A 25,239-nucleotide genomic window follows, 5' to 3' on the forward strand; every position below is an offset into this window, starting at 1 on the left:
AGTTTGCAAATGTCAACACGCTACCACACATGAGCCGAGCAACAATCTTGGTGCATACAAAATGTACAGTAAAAAATATAAGAAACATTGTTTTTTTTATTTTTGCAGGGGAGAAGTCCCCCTGCACATGGGGGGATGTGCCTCCCACACCCCATTATTTATATATACTAACTCTGAGATCTTGCAATGTCAGTGAAACAGCATATTTCCTTTCCCTGAGGATTGTGCTTTCATGCATACCTGTTGGACATCTGTGTAGTTCACTAAATTTTGTCGACTAAACAGTTATTGATCAACATACACACATGATGGCAAGAGTGGATTTTAAGAAAACGTCAGAGCAGATGAAATTAGACATCACAATTTAGCAAGGTTATAAGTCGACAGTGTGGATACTTCCTGAAGGGTCCAGTTTTACTTCTGTCAATGACCTGTGCTTCTGTAAATAGACTTGGCTGTATTTGACTCTTGTCTGATATGTTTTCATTGTATCACTGTGAGATTAAATACTTTTCTTCTGACTGTACGTCTATGGACAATTGCGTGTTAGATTTGCCACTATAAGATGAAATGTCTCTAACCAAAGGGATGAGAAGTGTATCATAGGGAAAAGTGTGGCAGTGTAAATCAATCGTTATTATCACTGTTTTACCAACTGTGCACCCCCAGTTTAATTCTAAGATATGTGAATGTGTGCACTGAGAATGAACTAGCATTTCGACTTATGATCTACTAATCATTAATATTTAACTCATTCTGGACCCAGTGAATAGCTGTGAATATGATTTTTGCAATTATTGTACCAGAAACTGAGCTCTGAGTTACTGCACAATGCTACCACATGGACCAATCACAACACAGGAGAAATTCCAGGCACCCAGCATTAATTCTGTGTGCCCTGTTCAATCACAGCCTCACCTCAAGCTTTGTCCATACCAAATGGCGCACTGCTATAGTCATCCCTCTCCATAAAGGGGGAGTGACTACAGACCTTGGGAATTATCGCCCCATTAGCCTGATGAATCTGATATGTAAGGCTATAGAGCGCATCATCATGGACCTAATTAACAAGGATATAGGGATTCTCCAACCGTTAGATACCACAAAATTTGGTTTTGTGAAAGGTAGATCTTGCCTGTTCAACCTGGTTGACTTCTATGAGTCAGTCACCAGAGCTGTGGATGAGGGCAAGGCAGTTCATACAGCCTACCTCAGTCTAGCCAAGGCCTTTGATACCATTCCCCACTCAGGAATTATTGATAAACTCACCAAACTAGGCATCCACCCCTATATCACTAGGTGGGTTGCAAAATTGGCTCACAGATAGAACCTACAGTGTGAAAGTAGTGGACTCCACGTCAGACTGTGGACCAGTCACAAGTGGAGTCCCAAAGGGATCAGTCCTGGGTCCTCTTCTGTTTGGCATCTACTTCTCAGAAGTCCAAGCCAACACAGAGGGACTCTGGCTGACCAAGTTCTCAGACAACTGCAAGCTGGGAGCCATTATTAACTCCCGAAGTGATGCAAACATCCTAGAGAAAGGTCTCACTGAGACCAATGACTGGTGTCAAAACTATGGCCTTAAGCTTAATGCCAAAAAATGCATAGTCATCCCCTTTAGGAGAAATTCAGTTTCCACTAATGACCACATCAATGGGAGCCCACTGAGCACTGAAGGTGTTATAAGAGATCTGGGGACACAGGTTGATAGCAACCTCTCCTTCAACCACAACATTGCTACTGTGGTCAGAAAGACCTTCTATGTGGCACATCTCATTACCAAGGGTTTTGCATCCACAAAGAAAGAGGTCATCATCTGTTTCTACTCTTCCCCCATTAGGCCTATCATCGAGTATAATGCCCCATTTGGCATGTACCTCACTAGACACATGCAACAGCTAGAAAGGCCACAAAAGTACCTCATGAAGAGGATCCTAGGTCTTAAACATGTCTTACATGGACAGACTCAAAAAACTCCAGCTATTCTCTATCTCATATCATCTACTAAGAGATGATCTCTGCTTGACTTACAAAGCCATGTCTGATCCAGCTCTCTCTGTTAGAAATGCTACATGTAAAGAAATCCAAATCCCTCTTCACCACATGCCCCAGAGACCTCAACTTCAACCTCATTACCACAGTCAACAGAACATGCTAGAGGGACAGGTTCAGAACTCAAAGACTGCCCATTCTCTGGAATAGACTTCCCATACATGTCAAGCAGAGCACCTCACTGGCCCTCTTCAAGAGAAATCTTGATGAGTGGATGGGAAACAGAAAGTTCACCCCAGGGATCACTCCAGTGGCTCTACCTGATAGAGGCATTGGGAACTAACGTTGGGTGGCACGATGCCAGGATACTTCTGTGGGCTAGGCTTGTAAAGGTTGCAGGGCCATTAGCCTAGTACACATCTATGAACCTATATATATATATATATATATATATATGTATAAATATACATATATATATATATATATATATATATATGTATAAATATACATATATATATGTACAGATACACACATATATATATTTATAGAGAGAGAGATATATATAGATAGATGTGTGTGTGTGTGTGTGTGTGTGTGTGTGTGTATATATATATATATATATATATATATATAAATCTTGCGGGTATACACACACACACACACACACAGATATACACACAAACTTAATTCACTTTGTTTTATGGCTAATTGCAGCTCAGCTACCTTAAGAATATGAGTTAACAGTTGTTGATGGCAACCTAAAGAGCCTCTGTTGAAATATGTGTAATTTTATGTCCACTTGATTTCTGATTATTGTGAGCATGGTTACAGCTAGGCATGCTATATTTACCCAACTGAATATTTTTCTTCTCTTAGAAATATTGAGGTTCATAAAACACAAAATATTTAGAACTGTCTAAAGTAATGCCTACACACATATCTTTACACAGCATGCTTAGAAAGATGATTACTCTTCTGAAATAGATTTCACAATTTTAGCAACAGGAATTGAAAATGTACTGTACTTTTTAAGTGTATAGGGGAGGTTTTCGGTAAATGCATACATTGTTACAAATTAACAGTACTGGGAATATAATATTTTAGTACAAAACAGAAAGTTCTAATAAGTTTCTTGGTTTTCAAACATCCTGTTGGCAAGGGATCAGTGACTATTTTACTTGTTAAAAGATCTTCCCCGAACTGTTATGTGATTAGTAATTCCACATCTGTTAAATACCCAACGTTGACAGTTATCACAACAGGCAGGTTAGTTTAAGCTCTGATTTCATTTGGCCTGTTATACTTTCCATGCCTCACAGGTGATCCCTATAATGAGCAGTTAGCACACCGGTCTACCTGTTGTGTTCTGTCTTTAAACCTAGGGGAACAGTAGTACTCTTTTGGGCTGTTGCAATTATAGGTTAAGGTGTGGTATAGTCTGAAAGAAAATGGTGGAGTAAAATATATATATATATATATATATGCCTTTGAGACGTTTCGGGAAGGTAAGCTAAATAATAGGCGATTGTGTTTAGGACACGGTGATTTAAACCATTTGTTATGGTGTATGTTATGGGACGTTTGTTAACGTGGGCGAATAGTTTGTGACTGTTTTATATTTAGACCTTTTTTGGTTAAAATTGAGATGTAATTGAATTAACTATTTTCTATTTGCAATACTCCCAGTGCAACTATTTTCTATTTGCAATACTCCCAGTGCCTGCCTATCACTTCAAAAGTTATTTAAAAGAAAAGAAGAAGAGGTGAGGGAGTGCAGTTGTCAACCAACTCAAGCCATTGACAAGCGACCGCATACAAATGCAAATGCAATGCCCAACTGTCTGTCTCGCAGCCTATTATATCATGCGTTCCCCCTTCAGAACAGAACACACTGCAAGATAAGATAACAGCAGTCCATTGAACCACATCTCCCCCTTCCATAAGGCCCTTTTTCGCTTGATGGTGGCCTCTTCTTACTACTGGCACATTTTCCCGACACAGGCAACACATTCAACCTCACGGCTCTGGCCGATGCGCCCTGTTATAGTGTTTACCATTACTCTTCTCCTCTTCCCCCCTCTCGCCCTTCCAGCAGCACAGGCACAGGTTCCAACTACGGAGGATAAATCGAGGAGGTCGGCCCGCAGTCGTCCCCCAAAAGTTCCGCAGGGCTATAACACCATTCTGCAGCGGCGTTGTCTGTTGTATGCGAGCAGAAGAGAGGATCTGTACTTTTTTTTTTTTTAGCAGATTCTTCTTCGTCTGCACCGCTCGTTCCTCCCCCCATTACTCTGCGGGGCTGAGCAGGCCTACCAAACGGTCTGACAGGCTCTGGCTTGCACTCTTTACAATGCCTTGATGTCCCTATGCAACTTCAACACAACACCTCATTACGCATGGCAGAGGAATAACAAGCGCGAAATCTTCAAAAAGCAACCCATCTTTCACTGTCAGTGTAGAAACGATCTGGCCAGTAGCTTTCAGTAAAGGTTCATGACCCACACACACACCGTCCGCTTTCAGCCGCTCGTAGGGTTTGGAGAAGGATGGCTTTCACCTGCATGTTTTCCACAATACTATGCACATAGATATCCGTATCCTCCATTAACTCTGTTTCCTCGGGGTTAACCTGGTTTTAAGTGGAGAGCGTGACAGAGCATCTGCCACCCACAGTGATTTCCCCCAGGAGCTGCACCGCGGTTACTGAAAACTGCATCAGCCTCATCCGGGCGTTGAATTCTGGTAGACGCCAAAGCCTTTTTTCAACCTGGGCATATCGTGCTCTGTGGGTGAAAGTGACCTCGTTCATTATGCCACGGGTCTCCAGCCATCCTCCCATTGTTGCTGCACACACTCCCCAACCCAACATTATACTGGCCGGGGAGGCTCACACCGCCAAGGCCGTTTTGCTGCTCTTAACCTCCTCCGACTGTCTGGCATATTTACAGCCCTCTCTAAGTCCAACTCTTTTTTCCATCTGCATCGCTCTCAGACAGTCTAGTATCTGCTAGGCCCACAACAATTTATCCAGGGCTACCACCTGCCCCTCTTAACTCAGGATAGTCTCTATGTGGGCAGTTGTGGCCTGTAGAAGAAAACTATACAATGGCAAGTGTCTTGAGATTTTTGGGACAAAATTAATTTTCTTTAATAACTGCATAAACAATTTTCTCCTTCCTCTAAATGTTTTATGGAATAGCATAAGTAATGTAAGTGCTGTAAGAATTATTTTGACAAAACCGAAAAGTTCTGCCCATTGCATTGGCTGTAGGTATGGTTTGCCCTGCAAAATCTAATTTTCCTACAAAAAAAGTCCAACTTAGGCATTTGAAAAGGTGGCGACCCTAACTAACATGTAGTGTGACTTGGAGCTTTGCTCTAAACTACTCAAGTGTCCATCAGAGTATACTTGCGAGTTTACTCCCACATATAGATGTCAACACCTGTTGCGCGTCTTTCAAACCTGCCGCTGCTGTTAGTGGTCCCTTTGGAGAAGTTTCGTCGTGTTTGCGCGAGTGTATAGGTTGGCCGTTTACGGGGTGCGGTATCCAACAAGTCTGAGGAAGATTATGAAACTGTTATTCCCATTGTTTGTTTCATATGAATTTCCGTTCGTGTTGGGGTGGCATCGAGCCGTAACGTGCGTGTGTTGGGGGTTGTCATTACGCTGGTTACTATACTAATAAAACAATTGGTGTTCTGTTTAGCTATTTCATTCGGTGGGGGAATTTATTTGGAATAAACATTTAGTTGCTTCTAAGCCACGGTAGCGGTGTTGCCACTTGCTTCACAGCAAGAAGTTCTCCCGTTCGATTATCGGCCTTCTGTGTGGAGTCTGCATATCCTCCCAACTGTAGAGCGGCGTTTGAAAGACATGCGTAGAATGGGGGTGCCGTCGTTGAAGGTTGGGCGTCGGGCTGGCATCTCGGCACCCGTAAAAAAATCGACTGCCAATCAGCGGATCAGAGTTCCGCTCTGGCGACCCCTTACTGGGAAAAGCCGAAAGAAAAACATTTAGTGGCTTCTAATAAAAGATGAAATCTGGAGGAAGCTAGTAAGACCTGGTGTGGAGTATCTAATCTCAGTAAAACAAAATGAGACCAGTAATTGATATGTAAAGCTCGCCTAAAGAAAGTACCTGAGATAATTGGGTTTTTCCAAGCACTGAGTTGGTGGTTATTTTTCTAATTGAACAATTTTAATAGTGCCGCTATGTATGTAGCTCGCATAGAGATTTAAAATAAGCCATATTTAATGTGTATAGTAAGTTTGGACAGACTTTAAATATTGCTATTAAACTACGAAGTTGTCAGGCCAACAGGGTTTGTGTTGGCATGCGAAAGTATGAAGTTGGACCCAAATGTATCATTTTGGTACATTAATGTTGGTGATTTGTTAGAAAGCCTCAAATGTTGCAAGGAACAGGCAAATATCTCAGATGTTACAAGGAACAGACAAAAACAGGCAAATATCTGCACACTTGAGGGGTTTGGGTAGGGTTAAGAGATGGTCAATGCATACACTGCCTTTCAAGAATTTATGGAAGTCTTGGATCTTATTCAGCTAGTATTGCAGATATTGCCGAGTGGTATGTTTAGGACTTTTGCAAATACTGGTCTTAAAGTGGCTAAAATGCCTTTTCCATCTTTTCAGGATGGTGTAGGGATTTCCATAATTGCTGAGGTAAGAGTCCTCTTTCAGAATCTTTGAATCCGGAGTCCATGCAAGGATGTCCCATAAGAATCTCCCATATTACTTTTGTCTCTCTGTACTTTTATTCTCAAGTGTATCTATTTCATCTGTTATAATTGCCCTGGAAGCTAATGTGGATATAGGATAGCAGCTGAAACATAGTTCTCTACTTCATCTATTTATAACTGCCTTGGAAGCTGATGTGGATATAGGATAGCCGTTGAAACGGGTAAAAATGCATTTTAGCATGCCATTTTTTATAAGTTCATAGCCAATTGAGTTGCCATGGTTAAAGGCAAATGTGGAATTGTGTCGTTGATGCTACTTAAGACAAGGTGTGCATCTAATGCTGTGAGTAATGGGTGCGCTTGTATATGGTTTGTATTAGTACAATTTGAAAAATGGGCAGTTTGTCCAAATCACTGAGCATTACTTGTATAAAATAGTGGTATTTATATTAGACATAAATGTAGTTTCTTCAGTGGTATATTGTATAAACATGTGCTTTGTGTAAAATGGTCTTGCAGCTGTATTATGGAACTATATATACTGTGTATGTAAAGGTGGAACTATTTACTGGTGTAAAATGTAACCATAGACTATACAGTAACTGATCTGGCTACATATAGTTATGGTGTGCATGTATCTATATTCTGCTATATATACCGGTGTAAAATCTCTGCATAGATAATGCAGTAACTATGATCTGCCTACGTATAGTTATGGTGTGCATGTATCTCTACTGGGCTATATATGCTGTGTACAGAATTGTATGAGGGTGCACATGCATCTGTACTAAATTAGTTAATTGTGAATGTGTATTCTGTTTATTTGTATGCTTTATCTTTAGTTCATCTACAGCATTGTACATATCACAATATATGCATTCAGTGATGTGCATGTATAATAGCGTAGCTACAGTTAACACACAGCATAGTGTAGAAGGGTGAGAAGCCCAGTGTGAGCACTTGCTGAAAGATAAAAATAGTGTGTACTGGTGCAAAATACTGAATATATTGGCTTATGTACTTGTATGATGGCGTCTGTTTTTGTGTGGGGTATGATGGCATCTGTTTTTGTGTGGGGTATGATGGCGTCTGTTTTTGTGTGGGGTATGATGGCGTCTGTTTTTGTGTGGGGTATGATGGCGTCAAACTACCAACAAATTAGTGAGACACTTTCATTCTGTGCTGGGTATCTTGATCTTACCTGGCTCCTACTTGTGTGGCTAACACTCTGCATCTGTGAGTTCTACCTACTTTGGCTAGAGGTACTTGCATTAAGTTTAAGGTAAAGGCTGTTTCTCTGTAGAAAATCCCTGAAAGCAGTCTCATCTGGATATCTGAAATATTCTAATGTCACTGGGATTCTACCTAATTAGTTGGGTAGACAGTTGGCTCTGTATGACACTTGTAGCCATCCTTTGACTAGCTAAGCTTGCCTTCTTAAATTTTTATAACTTTATGAAGATATCATGAAGTACGTGCAGTATTCCTTGGTTAAATCTCAAGGACTTGTAGGGTAATAACTGCTTGTTACTGTCCTATATGGCCTTATTGTAGAATTTGTTTTAGTGAAGCTGAAGCACTCCTGGTCCAGAGGTACCTTTATTGGGTCTAGAGATAAATATGCTGGTACAGCTGGTCAAAAATAAGTCAGTCCATGAATACTTGCCTACCCTGGCAAAGTACTATCACTTAAAGTTGTGCAACAGATGCTGCTTTCTAAAACTTGGCAGCGTCCTCCAAAGGAATACAATTGGATATTTGGGACATTAGTTGCCTACTAAAGTTAGGATTTGGTGCCAGGCAAGTTGCATGGCTTTGGGCTGCTGCCTATTGGTACCCTAATGTGAAGGGTGAAGACACCTACAAATTCATGTGTAGGTGTGCACGTGTACAAAGGAAGTTACCTCTGTACCTGCTACGGAGTCCTGTTCTAACAGTCTTGACTTTATTCTGGCTTTATACTGGAGAAACTAAAATCTTTAGGTTCTAACAGGTTTAATATTAAGGCTGTCTCCTCAGACCTCCTAGTTTGAATCTTCTGGTATGGTTATGTTGGGGGGGTGGTTTGGCAAGACTCTTATGTAGGTACTTCTATCCCTTATAGCCTCTTAATCAGGATTGTCTGGGGTATAAGGCCATGAAACTCTGCTCAGTCATTTACTGCCTGTCTTAAGACATTGGCAAGATGCCACAAAACATCTCCATCTGTACTACTGCCACTCCCTTTACATCTCGTTGAGCACTCATTCAGAAAATGTATTGAAATAAGTTATAGTGTGCTTGCAAGCTGGTTCCCTTGCTGCACACAATCATGTCACTAATGTAATCTGCTGTTCAAACATCTCCCCATTTATTCATCACCTTCCTGTATCTCCATTCCTCCCACTCTGCACACTTACTCTACACCATTTAACCTCTACATTATTTCCAATCAATTTGCTGTTGGTATTATGCAAAATTATGTTCAAATTATGTTCATCTTTATATTTGTGAACCCCAGGCTGTATCTGCAAAGGTCTGCTTGGTTCATGTTCTACCACAGTAAAAAATTGACTACCATGATGCCACAAGGGTAGTGTTTAGTACAGTTACTGTTCTATCCCTGAACTTCATGACTTCTCTGCTTTTCTCAAATAAGTGACACTAGCCACTTTTACTGTGACAGCAAGGCGGACACTTACTTGCATACAGTTACCCTAATTGGCACATGTGCATACATACTATGCAGTATGTAAAGTGCACCAGCTGACCTAAAACAAGCTCATCTACAGACTTAACATAAGTCCTCATAGCTATATTGCAGTAGGAATGGCTGGCTCTACTCCTGATTAATCTGAGTAGACTTCACTCTTGCATATTGGCAAAAGGTGAATGCATTCTGTATAGTATGCATTACAAGTGGGAATGTTTCCTGTATAGAAATCAAATGTGTAGTGTAAAGGCATGCTACTAATGTATGGGGTTGTACACTTGGCAGGACTTCAGGGTATCAAATGCCTGAAGGAAATTCTTGGTTTAGCATAAGGATTTTGATGTCCTTGCTTTCTAATTTTCTGCAATCTCTTGCAAAGCATTTTGATAGCATGGTTTTATAAACCAAACATCAGAGCTTTAACAGCACATTGTAACTTTTATTGCAGCAACTATAGTGCAGGTTTTCCTTAATGTGCCCTTTCTATTGAGCATGAACATTCTTAACGCAATAACTTACTAGATCTGAGTTATTCCAAATGACTGGGTTCTGGGTATGATGTCAGATCTAATCTGGCACTTTGACAGATTCAAAGCTTGAGCTTCTCCCTCTCCCATAACCCCCTTCTACACTAACCATCAAATCTTTGCCACATTTATGCACAGATGTGATTCTTGGCTCAGCTTCTTAGTGAAATTTTCACCTTTTTTTAGGTCCCAAATAGAGATGAGTCTGGCATCTCCAACTTGGTGAGATCCCTGGCCTTAAGGTTGCCCTCTGTTTTTGGAACCCCAGGATGGCATTTATCTGAGGGAAGCTTTAGTGGGCCTGGGAATTCATACTTTCCCTGTGCCATTAGGGGCCCTGACTAATTCTATCCCATTGCCATTGGATCAGAGTGGGTCTCTGGGAGGTGTTCAGGTCAGGGTCTTTTTGATCTGTCCCATCCTTTGGGGGGGGTCTTGGCTTAAGACAGTTTGGGGCCAGTACTCTGAAGGGCTGGAACTCAGGGCTAACTGTACACCCTCTTCCTGCTGGCTTCAGCTACTGGGGATGGGGAGGGAATTAGTCCTTCAGCTTTTTAGGTGGCATGCTAGACCTTTTCACTGTCTGGAGTATATTTCATCTACAGGCAGCTCGTATCACTATTGGGAGCCCTGAGCCCCTCCATCCTGTTCAGGGTCAGGCCTCCTGAGAGCCTTCAGGTGGTATCCAAAACCGGGGGGGTTCCCCTTCAAAAGTCCTCCCCTGAGCCCCTTGAAGGTGTCATGGAAGAGGTAGTGCAAGAGGAGGCATTTGGAGTCCTTGGAGGATGGATTTTGAAGGGGATGGTTCCCCTATGTATTCGCCAATGTCTCAACATTCTGTAGCTCTTAAAGGTGTGCGGCCTTCCCAGCCCCCTTCTTAAGAGTAATCTTTCTGAAGGTTTTTGGGATGGGCCCATCTACTTCTGGGTTCCCCCTATGGATGAGTTAATTGACCATATTGCATGCAGGGTGTGGAAGGAACCTGACACTGGAACTGGTCCCTAAGAAGGCTGACTAACTGTTTTTGAGCCCTCCTTCAAAATGCATTGCAGGCAGGTGGGACAGTGTCACTTTAGGCAGGCAGTCCTGAGTTTCTAGGTTAGTTATCCTTGTCTAAGTTATGCACTAGTAAAATTGAAAGTTGTTGCTGAATATTCAGTCAGTCTGAAGATAGGAATTTGCTTCGATTTACATCCCGTTTTCACACTAGGGGATGAGGCTTTTGTTTTATAACTGGTATAAGTTTTGTATTGTTTGGATAAAGGTATAGGAGTTAAAGGCAGGCAGTTTATGGGAGTGTGTAGTGATCAGATCCAAAATTTGCTAGAATATTGTCACAAAGGAGTCTTAAGTACACAACTTTCATCTGGAGGTGGTATCCATTACAGTGAATTTTGTAGTGAAATTGCTATACAGAATTAAATTAATGAAGTGGGCAAGCCATCCCTCTGGATGAGGGATATTTTTGCTTAAGCAAATAAGGGTGGGGTTAGTGTTAAGAGTAGCATAATATGAGGCTGAGTTGAGGTTACTGAGTAAAGGTCCAAAAATGGATCCCAGAGTCAGATATGGGAAACCTAGAAGGCAGCCAGTTTACTGCTTGGATGTGTTTGGAGAGCTGGACTTTGCTCAAACAATTACAGATGGTGCAACCTGAGCACTGGGTCTGGATGGCATACCATTTCTCTGGCTATTCTAGTGCTGAAATGCTCTTGTAATGAAGGCAATTTGGTCACACAGGCCTGAAATTCTTACTTAGGCAGTTCATCACAAAGCCAGAAATCTTGCAGATACAAATATGAAAGGTCACGTTGCTCTCCACTTTTGAACAGTTTGCAACATTCTAACTTTTTGGTACTCTAGTCCTAATGCTACAAAATCTCACTCACCCTTGTACCTAATAATTCTCCCCATTCAGGGAGTATCACTTACACTTTCCAGAGCCATACAGCTAATTTGTACTTATTGGGGGTGGGTTAATCTAATTATGGTTTAATCTCCTAAAAATGCAGGAGTACAGCATTGTCAGCCAAAATCCCTTTGGAATTCCATTAGCCTCTCCCTAGTATGCAGCATGGACCTGGCCTTGACATAAGACAAGGCTCTTGTCTACATCATCCAGCTAAACTCCAGTAAAGGATACAATGACCCCTGTCAATAATGGAAGATCCTGCTGTCTGTGCTAAATTATAAAGTTTCCACCTGAAGAGGCCACTGGTCTAGTAGTGCTAAATGTGGTGGGTCATGTCACTTTCTATTGGGATTTAATCTCCCTTTAGGGTGACCTTGGGTTAGTCTTCAAACCATCAATGCCAGTGTATCAAACTTTAGAGCAAGCATTCTGGAGACATGCATGGAGGCTGAAATGGCAAATATTGCTCTTAACAGGTTTTGTATTGGCATGACCTGTCTGGGCAGGCTTTGTATTGGCATGACCTGTCTGGGCAGGCTTTGTATTGGCATGACCTGTCTGAAGGGGTATGAAGGTTGAATCTCAGTTGCATGTTGTTTTCTGACTTCAGTCGTCATTGATTTCCCCAGAAATCAATGATTGAGGAACAAACTAAAATGAGAAATAGACAACCAAAGTATGCCCATGGGTTATCTGGTTCAAAAGGCTTGGTCCCTTTAAGCAGCGTTTTATAGTGGTGAATTCGGTGTTGGTTAGTGTAATTTGGTAATTCTGTTGCCACCTCAATGAGACAAACCTACCTTTTTTCCATGCAGCTGTTTGCCACTGTTGCACAAACTAAATCTAGAGTGACCTGAATGCCATTCTGTTCTGCTGCAGGTTTTAAAGCTGTATTAAAATACGAAATACCAAGTGACTTGATGACATGCTTCAGTTTGTGTAATGAATAATTATTCAGGGTATGTTGCCATTGCTTGATTTTTTTCTGTATCATTTGATCACTACTGAATTGACACCTGCTCTGATCTGCACCCAGCCCCCTCACCTGTACAACACTTCTTCTTGGATTGTTTTCCCTTCATGTGTGGTCTGACCAGTTTTTGCCTTTCTGAAAAGGACCTTGCCACACATTGCAAAGCTCTCCATGAGGTTTGGTTAAATATGCACTCTGCAAAACTTTTGCAATAATGGCTTGAGTAAAACATGCCAGCAGATAAAGCTTTCATCTTAACTGAATCTGACATTACACCAGCTCCACTCGTGTGCATGAAATTAACTAGATAATGGAGCCTTGTGTTGGTAGAACATGGATGTGTAGACCACATGGGAAGCTTGCATGCGGTCAGTTGCTCCTCACCATGTTCTTTCTAGATATGTAATGAAAATGTAGTGGTTCTGCACAAAGTAGTTAAAAATATTGAAGCAGCAGACCCATATGAAACATGTGAATTCTCAGTAGTCTGTATATAGACTACTTCTTGAAGACGATATGCATGCCCTGCAGTAGTAACTTTAACAAGGTTGTAGTCATAATGCACAGTTAAATAATGACTTGCCAACACCCACTGCTTCCAAGCTTAATCAAATCTTCTCCATACAAGGACCCTTGCACATGGGTGATACACTTGACATGCTTCATAGCCAAAGCATGCCTCACAAGTTTCTTTGCCCCTTATTACTCAAGTTAATCTAATCCACCTTCTGCCCCCAGGTGCCTTTTTCTGCCTAGTTGGTTTCTGATGTCCTATTCCCTGAAAAAGTAGGATGGTGCATCAGATCCCAAAATCTGAAATGGGAGTCCCTTTGGCTAGATAGAGATTGTGCTATTGGGAGGTGCACCTTCCCATTTTTGTGAGGGGGGGGGCAGCAATGCCCTCTACCTCAAATTGTTAAATGCAAGGATTTTGGGAGTACTGCCATTTGAACCTTCAGTCTGAGGATGCTATCTTGGGGGTGTTGCACCTGTGATAAGGAGCAATTTGCTGTATATCCAAAGGTTTACTTCATAACCAGACATAGGGGCAACATGTTCTAAACTATAAACTTGTTGTGGTTCCTCAATGCAGAGGTTTTGACACTCTTGCTACCCATGTGGCAGCATCTGCCTAGGCAATGCAATTTAGCCTGTTTTTACTAAATGGGTAGTTGCTTCAGAATCCCAGCTAGAAAGGCAACTGTACAGAATCCTAACTAGAATCAGCTTTCCCACTCATGCCAGTACATAGGCACCCGCTGTTTCACAAGGTGAATTGTTATATGTTGACTTGGACTATAAAATAGTCTTCTGTCTTGCATTCTGTAATGATTATGATCTACTCTTCTGCTTGCTGCTGTTTCTTGCTCTGTTTCTAGACCTTTCCAAATGGCTCTAATCCTCTTCACTTTCATAATACTCAATGAGTACATGTCAGTGCCATAAAACTACAAAAGATAACTCAAAGGATTTGGGATTTGGCTTGCAATGTTGAATAAAGCAGACAGATTCCCAATTACCATAGCAGAATCATTTTTGCATGTTCCTGGCTTTTGCACAAACGGCGTTTCCATTTTCCTAGATAAATGCCTTCGTGATGTGGAGCACCTCTATAGCTGCTGGTATAACTGAACAAGTGGGAGCTTGATTGTAAGCAGATGGCAGGAATGAGCAGCAGAGTAATTTACTCTTAGAAAATAGCTATTGTTGAATAGCACTGCTCTTAACAAAGCAATAACTCTGCTCCATTTCTGTCCACAGACTCAGTAGCCTACAAGCAATATAAAGGGTCCTGGGGCTGAAGACATCAAAGGTAGGAGATAATTTTGTTAAGAATCAATCACCATGCATTTATGAATCCATCACCATGCATTTTAAGATTCTTGTACTCCAACAGGCATTGATTAGATTTTGGAATGGAAACTTAAACTGCTTCAGATTCATTTTGGAATGGAAACTTAAACTGCTTCAGATTCAAGTAGCTTAATGTAAACTAATGCTGAGTCGCTAGAGTTTGGCTGGAAATGCTGAGTCGCTAGAGTTTGGCTGGAAATGCTGAGTCGCTAGAGTTTGGCTGGAAATGCTGAGTCTGAACAAGGCCTCTCCTGGATGACCCCAGGATTGAAGATCACCAAAGGTAGGAAACTTTGCGTGTACAGTAAGCTTGCATATTGTGAATCAGTTTTTTTTGCAGGTGAAAGAATCCTGGGGTTGAAGATCTTCTAAAGGTAAGTGAACTTTTCAAAACTCTCTTGACAGTTCAATGCTTGTATAAGTGGTGTTGGAGCATTTTACTAAAGGATCACTCTTGGAACAACCATTCAGTCTATAGGTTCAAGTCATAGCCTTGTCATGCTGTTTAATCCCTTGTCATGCTGTTTAATCCCTTTGACAATGGACTTGTATCTGCACAGTTAAGGTTGCCTTTAATTTAAAATCATTTAACTTGTATGCATTTTTCAATATAGCTGAAATGGTCATAGCCTGAATGGCAGTGTATTAGTTCATCAAGTGCTGGCTTTGAGTTTTATTGGTATAGGGTAACAATTTCTAGTATTAGCAGTAGCAATTTAGCTTGTAATTCTTATGCTGTTTTTTTTTTTTTTTTTTTAAATGGTCAACAGTGTTCCTTGTAGAACTTTCGGAAGTCATGACTGCTAATCTTCCACTCTTGATAAGAGATTAGATACTACAGAATAAAAAGTGCTTATTTCTTACAACATGTTTGCAGTGACCTGTATGCAACTATGTAGCATTTAAGTAGTTTATAATGTGTTGCAGGCTGCATCTTTTCTGTAATTGTATGGTGATTGATACAACAAAGCTGAATTTGACTTTAGGTGGTATTTTGCAAGATGTTTAACTGCTTTTACATGACTAAGACAGCAAGAGGACCCCAGGACTGAAGCTCTCTTAAGGAAAAGTACCAAAGGCAAAGGTAGGAAACTCATGTTAATCTAAATGCATCCATGTTTTCTGTTCACTTTCCTTCCTAGCAGGATTTTTTCAGAAATGTTTCAATGTTGACAAACTAAAATGTATTTTGAGCTTGTGTCCTTCATTCTCAAGCTAATCAACAGCATGTTCAACCTAGTAACCAGCACATCAGGCTTGCTACTTGGTTCTGTTAGGTATACACAGCTACAGTTGAAATACCATGGCTCTTGGCAGGCAGTATTCATGACCAAAGGTCGAGTTATCAGCTGAAGTCAGTTTTATAGGATGAAGGTGCCAAACTCCTAAGTCATGTCAGTTCATTTTGTGTTTCATGGTAAACAGCTGCAATGTTTGTATCTTAATGTTTCACTAACAAGATAGTGCTGTTTTGATCTAGTATGTATCCTAGATTTCTGTTCCTTGATATAACTAGATGTGGAAGCAAGTTGCTTCCCATCTTCTGGACTTTCATCAGTACATGCAGATGGAAATAAGTGAGTTGGAATTTTGACTTTGTTCCCTATACAAAGCAAATGAACCTGAATTCATGTACTGGGAAAGTTCTAGTAGCTGGTATGTTTGTGGCATTGAGTGCATGTAAGGAACTAACTGCTGCTAATTAGACTTTAACTGGCTAGATTGTTTATCCTGTACAAACATTCCATAAACTGAGTAAATGGCTTGTGTTCACAGCTGTTAAATCTGGTAGATTTCTTTATGGCTACTTGTGATGCCATGTATGAAATGATTTCTGGTAAGCTGGCAAACTGCTTAACATCAGAAGCCACACTTGCAGTGAGCAATCCCAAAGTCTCCTACACCTCGTGATCTTGTGTATACCAACTCAGTTGACACCCTAACGTACCTTCACTTTCAAAGCTACCTGTAGTGACTAGGCCTGTTCATATAAACCAAGGCAGGAATCATTAAATGTCTCCTGATGTGTCCAGTAACAATTCCTAAGCTTTTTAATTTTCTTCAGGTAAATGTACATAACGACAACCTCGCTAGGCGCCCTTTTAGTTTAAAAGTATAACCAGATATGCTCTCATACAAGAATGTATACCTAGATAGGAAGGGTATGATGGGATAGGGATTCACCTGTACACTAAGCAGCAGTAGATATTTGCTTCAGTGATCACAAGGCGTTGGATAGGGGTAACGAGGGGGCTTGTATAGAACAAGTGAGCAGAAATGCAATTTGCTAGTAGTATTGATCTAGGGGTAAGTGATTTCTGGGTTTAAGTAACAACGGGAGTGAATGTGGGACTTTACTGAAGCAGGCTAAAGGGCATGATCCACAGCAAGTCAGAGGCACTTGGATTGTACAACCCTATGTAAGGGATGAGGCATTTTAAGGTCTAACCCTTATTCAGTTTAGTTGAATTCATTTTGCCCTTCTTTCAGTTTCGTTGAATTAATTTTGCCTTGTAAAAATGAAGTGGGGTGATTCAAGTACTAAACTTGGTTCTGTGCTGCTTATACTGTGAATAAAGTTTGTGAACCACTGTGAATAAAGTTTGTGAGCCACTGTGAATAAAGTTTGTGAGCCACTGTGAATAAAGTTTGTGAGCCACTGTGAATAAAGTTGTTTGTCTCTGGCTTTACAGGACCTTAATAGACTAATGGGCTGACTCAAAGCACTATGCCCCATAAATTGTGGTTGAAATGGATAAATATGTATAGTTCCTAAAGCATGCCTCTGGGGATGGTCTTTCAGTTTAAGACTTACCACTTTCAACTAGGCTCATGACTACACAAGTGTCCTTCCATTGGGCAAATGTCAACCTAAATTGGATAATGTGGAAATATCTATTATAGCATACTATAGTGATCAATCTGCATAATGTGCTAACACTCCACATGGCACTACCACTAATGAATTTGGATGTACTGGTGTTGCTTAACACTACCTGGTGAAATTGCTAATGTCAACTGTCTTGGGTGGGGGGGTAGAGGCATTTCAGCCTTGGATATTGCTTTGCAAGCTGTGATAGCATGGTTTCCAGACTTGTTTACTTGGTGGTGCTTTGTTCAGTTTCTTTAGTGAACTAGCACTAGGCCAATCTTTAGGCCAGTCTTCAGGAAGTCTTATGGTAGCTGATGTGCTGTAAAGCAAGAGCATTGGCTTGAAGTGCATTTGTTGCCCTACCCTAAATTGAGAGGAGTGATTTCCTTGAGCCAACAGGGAGAGCTTTGCCAATAAGTAGGTATCGGAGCATGTGCAGCACTGAGTTTTGGCTGTGGGTCCAATGCCTGTACAAGGAGAGTAGGTGTGGATTGTAAAGTTGATAAAATAGGTACATCTGGCAGTATCGCTTTCTAGGCTTTTGCTTGCAATTTGTAACAAACTTGCAGATGCTGTTGGTCCTGGAATGTGGCAGTACTTTAGCTGTTTTGGGAATGGAGGTGGTCTATGATATGGTTGTCAGTTGGGAGTAAAGTGTTTTAATTTTGAGTTCCAAGAAGCATAGATTTTGGTATTGTGGTGTAACTTTTTTGCCTCCTCACAGCAAGAGGTTCTCCGGTTCGATTCTCGGCTGGGGTGCCTTCTGTGTGGAGTCTGCATGTCCTCCCTGTGGTCACTTGGGTTTCTCCCACATCCCAAAGACATGCTGTAGGTGGATTGGATACTCTAAATTGGCCCTAGGTGTGAGTGTGTGCCTTCTGTGGAAGTTTGGTTGCTGGGCTGGCAACTTGACAAACTCCACTGCCAATCATGAGCGGACAGGTGATCCACTGTGGCGACCCCTAACCGGGAAAAGCCGAAAGAAGGTGTAACTTAATGAATGGAGAAGAGGGGCCTGAAGAATCTTGCTACCCATTTGGTAATGGATCAAATTCTGATTCAGTGTTTGGGAGCAGCATCTGGATTGAGCTCCATCTAAAGATGGTCAAATGCCACCCAGATCTAAATGGGCACCTGTAAGGAGGCCAGACTAATTTGGACTAGTGTCATCTAGGCCCAAATCAGTTTGGAGAGCAGGTGGTACTTTTGGATAGAGTTGGATGTAGATGGTCTTCAAAGCTTGTGCAGGACAAATGTGGATGAGAGGAAGATGTTGGATCAGGAAGGATGTTGGAACTTGCTAAAATTTAGTATCTTGCTGTTTGTAGATGGGGTGGAGTTATTGAGGATCCCATTTACTTTCAAAAGTGGGAATACAAAACTTTGTGCTGACTGGGCTTAGAGTGCAAAGGACATGCAGTGGTCTCCCTTGTTTTCAGTTCTATGGATAGCCTTTTTTGCTTGCATATCTGGGAAATGTAAAGTTGTAGGCAGAAAGGTTGAATGTCTCTACCTCTGGTTTCTAGGGCTTTTTCACAATTTTAAAGGTGATTGGACAGTGGTCTCTTGGTGATGGTGGCAGAATGTTTGGAGACTGGTGTTAGTGTGGGGTTTTAATAGAATCTGACCAACTCGAGTTGGAGACCTAGGTCTGCTCGGAAAGGGCCCATGTCACAGAACGAAAATGAGGTCGCCTAGAATATTTTTAGAATTGATGGAGTTGGTCTAGGGACTTTATGCCTATAGGAGCAAGACTGTAAAGGAGAGTTTATACCTCTAGGAGCAACACTGTAAAGGAGAGGTTTTTTCTAAAGTCTTCAAGCTGTTCTGTGGTCTGCCAGTGCTCTTGAGCTTGTCCTGGCTCTTGCTTTTGAGGAATTGAAAGAATGTTGACTACCTTGGGATACATTACAAGGACCTTCAGTTGTCATGGACCCAAAGTGTATCAACTGGCTTTAAGGTATCATTTTAAATGCTGCTAAAATGGGCAAAGCATTTCAGGATGAATCTAAAGAGCATGCAATAACATTTCTGATTTTAAAAGCTAAGCTGAAAAATGTTACCAATTTTCGTGATGCCAGATAGCTCCCCAGTGGACTTTCAAGGCTGACAAAGCATTCCATTGTTGGGTAGTAAGTTCCCTTTGGAGAGAAACCTTCCATGCAAGCTTATAAATGTACTTGTGTGAAGTACTTCATAGCTAGGAGTAGACATTTTGACTGTCGTACAACTTTGTTGTTCTCAAAATTGATGCATATTTTTTGTGGAGAAACTGCTTAAATCAGTGGGGGTGGTAATAAAAGTTGTACTAGTTTGCTTCCTTCTATGATGTGGCTAGTCTTTGAGCCACAAACTGTTTTCCAGTACAGTAAGATAGCCATTTGAGCAGCAGGTGCATGATTCTGCTGCAGCCAAAGCTGGACTTGGACCTCTAATTTCCCGAGATTTCTCCCCCACACAACCACTGACTTGGGGGGTTATCTAGGTACTTTGAAACTGGGCTCTGAGTAAGGGAGAGTTGCCTTTGGTGTTGGGCATGGAAGGTACCCCTGCTTTCTCAGAATGTAGTGCCCATCTCTAGGGATGCACCACCTACTGCATTACTTTCACTGAAGTCTGGCTCTTACAGGTTTATCAAGTGGTCTCAGGTAAGAGGATTGTTCATATTTATCACTGCTGCATGGGCTATATCCTGCCAAGGGAACTTTTTCTGGGGAATTCATTTTTTCTGTTGGTGCTGACTTAAGTTTTTGAATGGCTTTTTTCTCCTTTCTAGGAAAGGGTTACCATTTCTGGCTTTACCATGAGTAGACTACTGCCAAGTCTGTTCAGCCACACATCATTTGCAATCAGCTAGCAGTTTGCCACTGTAGGCAGGTGAATCTGCTGTAGCTATTGTGATTCTGACAACTTATCCCAGAGACCTCTGATGTAGCACCTACAGCTGCTATGGACTGGGGCTAACCATGTTCTCCAACTGTTTGCACAAGGAAAATGTTTCCAGTGAGGAACAGCAGTTTAGTAACCTAATGGGCAAGGAATTTGCCTCCTGAGTCAGGGGCTGTGTGTTTTGAGTCCCATCTGGGGTGACAATATAACACTGGGGATTATATAATTAGGGTATTGACATATAAATAAGTTACAGGTTGATGGGATTCTTCTCTTTGGAAGAGAAATTGGCTAAGCTTAAAATAACCCACAAGGGCAACTAACCTAGTACTTGCCCATGAAAACATTGTGACAATGATATGCTCATCCCACGGACGCTACTGTTGCCTGTAAAAAAAAATAGGCATAAATCTGCTCCGTTTTGAGGACATTACCAGTATGTTGAAGCAGTAATAGGGGATTAGAATTCTGGGAACTCCCAAAACTAACAAGACTAAGACCTTGTTCCCTCCTCAAGCCCCTTTTCTTCCAGAAAGTCTAATTTTCTTGTAAAACATAGGATCTGAAGATCATAGGTTCATAGGTTCATACTAGGCTATCTGCCCTAGGGCATTTATAAGCCTAGCCAGAGTGTGTGTGGCTTTCACCACCCCTTAGGATGAGAATACTATACCCATTAGTTTGCTGTGCCTCTGTCCAGCAGTGATACAGAGATGATTCGATCTCCCATCCACTCCAAGATTTCTCTTGAACAGAGTCAGTGAGGGCTCTGCCTCACATGGACTGGGATTCTGTTCCATAGTGTAGGAGTCTCTGGGTGATGAATCTGTCCTATTTATATCCGTGTTGAGGTTTAAGTCTCTTGCTCTCGTGGCTCTGGTGGATTTGGATTTTGAGGTGGAGCATGTCCATTAATTCCGGGTTGGACATGGCCTTGTATGTCAGGCACAGATCACCTCTGAGCAGACGGTATGGGACTGAATAGAGCTGGAGTTTCTTCAGTCGGGCATCATATGACATATGTTTGGGCCCCTTTATCCTTTTGGTGAGGAACTTTGGGGTCTTTCCAACTGCTGCAGGTGTCGGGTAAGGTACATTCCGTTGTACTCAATCATTGGTCTGATACTGATCTGGATGTGAATCCCTTCATGATCAGGTGGGCAATGTAGAAGGTCTTCCTAACCACTTTGGCAATTTGAGTGTCAAAAGAGAGGTTACTGTCAACTTGGGTCCCCAGGTCCCTGATAACTTCTTCCGTGTTTAATGGATTACCACCTATGTGGTAATTAGGGTTACCTTGTTTTTCCCAAAGGGTATGACTATACATTTTTTGGCATTTAGCTTAAAGCCATGGCTCTGGCACCAGTTATCCATTTCTATGAGACCTTTCTGGAGGATGTCTGTGTCTGATGGAGTGTCAGTTATGGTGCCCAGTTTGCAGTCATCTGCAAATTTTGTCAGCCACAATCCCCTATGTTTGCCTGCACTCCCAGGACTGAGCCCTGTGGGACACTGCTCGTGACCGGCTTAGAGTCTGACATGGCACCAGCAACTCTAACCCTGTGTGTTCTGTCCTTGAGCCAGTTTGCAACCCATCTTGTGACATATGGGTTTACATCTAAGCTGGTGAGCTTTTCTATGATGTGGCCTTAGTGACTGTTGTTCAAGAGGCAGGATCTGCCAGGTTCCAGTGTCTGTAGGTCCCCAATGTCTTTATTTATGAGTTCCATTATGATCCTCTCCTTTGCATAGAAGGCAGGCCCTGCTTATATGGGGGCGGTAATTTTCAAGTCACGAGAAGCACGGTCAAGGTTACAGATGAATGGGAGTTGATCCTTTCCAGGGAGTAGTTTCTCATCTTCCAGATTTGGACATTTCCACTGCATGCTATCCACGGAGTGATGGAACTAGTTCCCCTTCCTTGGTGAGAGGACTTTTAGTGGGTTATTGTTAGTGGTAAAATCTTGCAAAGCAGTTCCAGATCTCTTCTAAAGTGGTGTGTGCAGATTCAAATGTAATCTCACAACCTGTTATTGACTTACTCAGTCAAGTTTTAACATTCCATTTATCCAGACTTCAGACAAGTCTGAATTTGGTTCTCTGCCTTCCCCCTTGGACTATTACTGCATGAAGTGTTCACAATGTCTAGCTCCAGTTATAGCTCAGCAGGCTACAGGGTATCCATGTTTTTAGACCACGTCTTTGCAGAGTTTCCAAAAGTGGAAAGGAATCGTTCCTGAGTGAGATCTGACAGATTCCAATTCCAAATTTCTTGATGCCACACAAGATTGTTTCTGGAATGTCTGATACCATTGTTCAAACACAAGAAAAGATCTAAATGGAGATTTAGGGTTTTCTACTCTTGTCACTGAAGGAATACCTCAGGATTGGGTCTCTGCTTCTATGATTACAAGTCTGTATGTGACTCCGGTACAATGGAGTCTGAAGTCTCTTGGTCCTAGCACCAATCTTTGTCTTGACAAAATCCAGCACTGGCACTTGTAAATATCACTAAATTTTCCTAAAGATCTCCTTATCTGAAGTGGTTAACTACACAGGTACCTGGGACACCAAGGACAGACTAGCACATTGGTTGGGTAGCAAGGGGGAGTAAAGATATACCCCCCCTTTACCCTAGCCATGTTAGCTTAGGGTATGGATTGACAAGACAGTCACACTATAGATATCCTACATTCAAGAACAAACTAGATCAGGATCTTCCAAGATTTGACCATCTGTGGGGACATCCTCAAACCTATTTGCTCCATCTCTAAATGGGGTGACAAGACTCTGTTCAAGGACTCTATGCAAGAAGGTTTGGAAGTTGGATGCCTTTTCCTTTCCTTGGACTGGAATGCTTTTATGCCTTTCTATCCTTGATATCAAGGATACTTCTGAAGACTCTGAAGGAATCTCCCAAAATCATTGTGATGACCATATTCTGACCAGGCAACAGTGCTCTTTTTCCTTTTGGAAATGGCCAGGGGTAATTGCCACAAACTTCCTCAGAATGGATCTAATCACATTATCAAAGATGTTTCATCCTGATCCCAACTTCAGCTGACTGCCTGGTGATAAGGTCTTGATTCTGTTAAGGCAGCCATTTGAGGATGTTTAGCAGGTACTAACAGATGCAAGAAAGCCAGCTACAAGAAATTCTTGGCAAATAAAGTTTTCTAGTTGGTGCCAACAAAACTAATGCCTATTTCAGGCTAGTTGACCTGTGGTTTTATCATTTTAATTACTATCCTATGGCCTTGCTTCAAGGCTCATTTATTGGCCATTCAGCATGTCTGCTTATGGCTTTCAATTAATTCTCATGTCGTTTTTGAAAGCCTTTCATAAAAGGCCTCAAAGAAAACTGGTGGGCCCTCCTTGGGATCTTTAGTATTGAGAAGCGAACACTTCATTTGAACCAGCTAATCTGGTTAACCAAGCATGAAAAATCTCTGCAAGAAGAGTGAGTTGCAAGCTGTTGCAGTGGGTCATCCCTATCATTTTCCACAGGGAGTTTCTTTAGAGAATTGATCCTTTTATGCCTAAAGCTCCCAGTTGCCTTTCCTGAAGGTTATTCCATACCTTGTTTCTTAACAGAATCATTCAGTATTGTGAAAGGATCAGTCTGTGTCAACCGGTTATTACCTTTTGTTGTACTCTTCCAGGCAGGGTCAAAGCTCTCTACCAGGGTCTTGGCTTCCCCTACCACTTTTTGGAAGTGTATGGGCTTTTGAAGTATTCTAGAAGCCACATCTTGGTCATGTGTATATACATTTAGAAGGCATTACAAGCTTTCCTTTAGGTCTAGATCAAGCTTTGCTAGGACCATCCTCCATGGATTCTTTTACCTCCCAAAAGTGGTCAGCTAGGGTAGTCTACTATGAGTACAGTTGGTGTTTATGCTGTATGTAAATACTTTTGTTCCAAGTATACTTTTTTTCTTGGTATAAAAGCTCTGAAGAGCTTGCTGACCAGACCTGCATTTAATCCACTCAACTCAAGTGGACTGCTGTTAGGGAGTGGGGAAGTTGCCATGAGGCTTTGGAATACAGCTAGCTGGTTCCCTGGCTGCATTCTCAAACAGAGGTTGTAAATGAGATTTTAAATTTGTATTTGGGCATATATTTAATTTTTGGACAAGATAGAAGTTATCAAAACATTCAAAAGGGGTAAGCTGATGGAGGGGAAATGCAGATTTTTCAGCCCTTGCCTTTTGGCAAGAAACAGTTCCTGCAAAATGCAGGTAAGCAGGCATTTAAATTGCACAGAGGTTCCAGAAAAAGCAGGAACCCTCTGAAACAGGCTTTGTAAGGGACCTTTCCCTCCACTTCTCCCCAGGCAGTCCCTTTTTCTTCCAGAAAGTCTGAATTTCTCTCTGGCAGAGGTTGAGACTGATTCAAGAGAGATACAGATGACCGTGGTAAATTCTTCCTTTGCAGGGAATTTGATATCCACTTCCCTTCTGACCAACACTTTCTCAAGGGGTAATAGAAGCAGTTTCTTCTTGCCAATGGGAAGGACATTTTTATCCATGAGTTTCTGGTGACCAAAAAAATGCTTGTAGAAAAGTTCTGGACCATTCTTTCATAAAGCAGTTTGAGAACATGCCCAATTTAAAAATGCTTTTACTGCACAATCTTAGCCCTGTCTTTGAATTTTTTTGGAAACCTTAGATTTAAAAGATGTTTGTCACATAGATTAGTGTCAGGAATTTCAACTTGGGTGAGGGCTCCTCTGCAGAATGGGATTTCAAGAGAACATTCAAGGCTTTTTGTTCCCACACAGGATTAAGACACCTCAGTACAGAGATTTTCTAATGCATGGGAAATCA

The 25,239-nt window shown here is 41.6% G+C and overlaps 1 long non-coding RNA gene across 3 annotated transcripts in view; it reads left to right on the plus strand.

The window, feature by feature from the left end:
• The first annotated feature begins 3,409 nt into the window (after positions 1 to 3,409).
• LOC122791000 overlaps positions 3,410 to 25,239 on the plus strand; it is a 381,867-nt gene continuing 360,037 nt past the window's right edge. For all 3 annotated transcript variants that reach the window (XR_006363060.1, XR_006363059.1, XR_006363061.1), the window contains exons 1-3: positions 3,410 to 3,497; positions 14,558 to 14,609; positions 15,637 to 15,734. This is a non-coding gene — a long non-coding RNA (uncharacterized LOC122791000). The remainder of the gene's footprint in view (positions 3,498 to 14,557; positions 14,610 to 15,636; positions 15,735 to 25,239) is intronic.

Source organism: Protopterus annectens, chromosome 16.part0 (genome assembly GCF_019279795.1).
Source record: "Protopterus annectens isolate FY-2018-M chromosome 16.part0, PAN1.0, whole genome shotgun sequence".
NCBI classification, from domain to species: domain Eukaryota; kingdom Metazoa; phylum Chordata; order Ceratodontiformes; family Protopteridae; genus Protopterus; species Protopterus annectens.